Source organism: Euprymna scolopes, chromosome 19, assembly GCF_053919585.1.
Source record: "Euprymna scolopes isolate OS-2025 chromosome 19, ASM5391958v1, whole genome shotgun sequence".
NCBI lineage: Eukaryota > Metazoa > Mollusca > Cephalopoda > Sepiida > Sepiolidae > Euprymna > Euprymna scolopes.
Genome location: NC_136500.1, coordinates 52,022,756 through 52,025,961, shown reverse-complemented (window position 1 = coordinate 52,025,961; position 3,206 = coordinate 52,022,756).

Sequence of the window (3,206 nt, the reverse complement as noted above, 5' to 3'; positions counted from 1 at the left end):
TAAGGGTAATTCCGATACAAATGTTCTGAAACTGTCTCAGTCAGCCATCGAATACCGATACACTGTTAGATGAAGAAGGATGGGGTTTTGTTATACAATCTTTATTGAGACAACCGAATGATCAGAAGATCATAGCAAAGACAAAGCTCAAGATGAACTCTAAAGCCTCATTTTCAATTGAGGGTCATGGTATCTGAATTTTATCTTTTTTGTGAGAATTTTATTTTTGTAGTAAATATATTATTAATTCAAATCAAATCGATGTTTAGTATTATTATACTATTGATTTTAATGAAATTGATTTTATAATTAATATTTTATTTATCTAAATCAATTTTATTTTACTATTAAAATATTATTTGTTTAAATCAAATTCATTTTTACTATTAAGATACCATATTTTATGCATAATACTCACTACTTATCAAGGCCCGGATGCCACTCGAGGATACAGATTAATGACACCAAAGCCTCTATCCACTGCGCCCCGGCCCTCGGTGAGTTGTACGATTTCAGGTAAGCTCCAATCTATGGCCCCTTTGCCAAACTTTCACGAAAAACACGCACCTATCTGAAACCACTATCAATAATTTCCCCCATTCTTTATCTGTGCCAAAACCTAAACGTGAATTCAATGAACAAAGCTTCTTTATTAGAACTGCATGCCTGAGGAACTCTGTTCCGTTTGCCTGCTATCCAACTGACTACAATATGCTTATCTTCAAGTCCAACGTAAACAAGTTCTTGATGAGCCTTCCCCTTAAGTAATCCAATTTATCAAATTTCCACTACTAACACGTTGTAATCACAACGATATTGTAATCATGACGATATTGTAATCACAACGATATTGTCCCATTGACTAGCGTACCCCTTTATAAAACAAGTACCCATACATACAGTCTTTGCGTGAACCTTTAGATAGTAACATAACATCGTAAAACAAGTCATTGGCTATTATTATTATATACTATCAGGACCCGTATACCAGCGTTGCCCGGTGGAAGTATGCCCCCCAACCCGCCTGTGAAAAAAAAATTAAACTAATGGTTGTTAGTGGGAGCCACTGCCGGCCAAGGAAAATAGCAAGTACTGGCGCCCGTAGCCAAAATGAATGTACCGTGCCGAAGTAACAACGTTAGTATCTATATACCTATTCTTAACATGGGGATTTGATTATGTTCTATGATTATTCTTTGCTTTCACCTAACGTGTCAAATAAAAGTAGAGTAATGTGGCCTATTAGGTAGTAGTTTTTACCGTCCGCCTGTAATCAGTAATGAAAATAAAAGCATGAACTAAAAATTAATTGTGCATTTATTCCGAAGGGAACATTATGTCATAAGGAAGAGAAACAACCAAACAACACTGCGGCGGATCTGAACAATGATTCCTGTAGCCTTTAAATTTTTCCTTTTAATTTTGTCATAATTTTTCCGGCGATTTTCAACGGGTACATGCTAAATTTTCAGATTTAAAAGAAATTTTCGGTTCGTAAGGTGTATACAATTTTTTTCCAAGGTATTTTGGTAATGTGAAAGCTAAGCGTGTAATCTATGATAAGCGCCGTAGAAATTTGTGAAAAATTGAAAAGAAAAAATCTAAATGCTAGTGGCAGCATTAACAACGGAAGTGGCCAAAAAGTGGGTGTTCACTGTATTAGAACGTTATAATTCAAAATTCCAAGCCTGTAAGCGCTGGTACTCGGTTGAAAAATTTACGAACAAGTGAAAAAAAAGTAAATGGTAGGGGCAGCATTGTCCAGATCCACCAATTTTTTTTTCTTTTTCTAATTAATTCGCAATCTGAAAGTTATGTGTGTTTTAATGGTTCTAAAAGAATAAACGTGTCCAATAGCTGACCCTAATCGGGTTGCTAGATTCTACTAAATATTTGAAGTCGAATATTTCAGAAAAAGGGCCAAATCGATAATTATAGCCAGATTTTCACAAACAAAAAAAAAACAAATTAGAAAAACAAAGCGTGAGTGCGTAAATATATAAACATTTATGTATTTTACACGTCATTATTATTATTTTTGTGTGCTTGTGGAGATTGGTGATATTTTTAATCGATGCTTTTCATATATATATTTATATATTGAAAAGTTTAGCTTCCAAATTATCGCATCTTTTTTATTCCGACAAAAATCACGGAATTTTATTAAACGAAATATGTTGTGGAAATAAAATGGCAAAAAACTAAGTTCGTTTTATTTCGTTCAATAAACTTCCGTATTCTTTTTTTGCTGTGTAATAATATAAAATGCATATATTTGGGAGCTAACCTTTTGAATTTAGTCCAGAGTTAACATCTTCAATATAGCCATAATTTCTATATAGCATTAATAAAGGAAATCTTCAAGGTTCAAAAAAAGTTTAATTGGTTGTTTCTCACCGCCTTTCACATTCACCTTATTTGACGGCATTTGTATGTTTTCGGGTAATCTATAAACGAATAACACGTGTAAAATTGTCGCTGACAAATAGTCTTGCCATAAGTTGTTTGGTTGGCCCTCTTAAGCTTTAAGTTATCATAAAAAAATATTTTTCGGCGACAATTTTACATGCGATATTTTTTTACATGCAATATTTTGTTACATGCGATATTCATCATAATCGGAAAACCTGTAAATGTCGGCAAATCGCATAAAAAGATATTTTTTTTAATTTGTTTTTGTTTGTTTGTTTGTTTGTTTGCTTGCTTTTAGGAGAAATCTTAATATAGAAGAGACAAATGTTGGAAGCTAAACTCTTCAGTATATAAACATATAAGAAATGCGCCGTTTTAAAACATCACCAATCTATGCATTAAATGACCTTGACACTGGGGGTCTCTTAGTGACACTATATTCTAATATAAGTAGGCGTCTGTTTATAAAGCGACAAACTGGATTCCGGAATATAGGAATTTTCAGAGCTCAACCAATCAGAATGGACGGACTTTGGCGATGGAGTCTTTATTTCTGAATCGGATATTGGAAAGATATGTATGTATGAGCCCGTTACGGTCAGTGTAATCACATAATTGTAGAACATGTAGAATTCGTCCCAGTGGCAACTGGTAGCATTGGTAGGACTATATAATTAGAGTGAAAAATAGGGACTTCGTCCTTTAAAGATGTTGCGATTGTGATGGTGTTGCTCGTAGGATGCAATGTAGTATTTTATTATCACGACTGAATGTGTCTAAAATGGTGTTAGAAA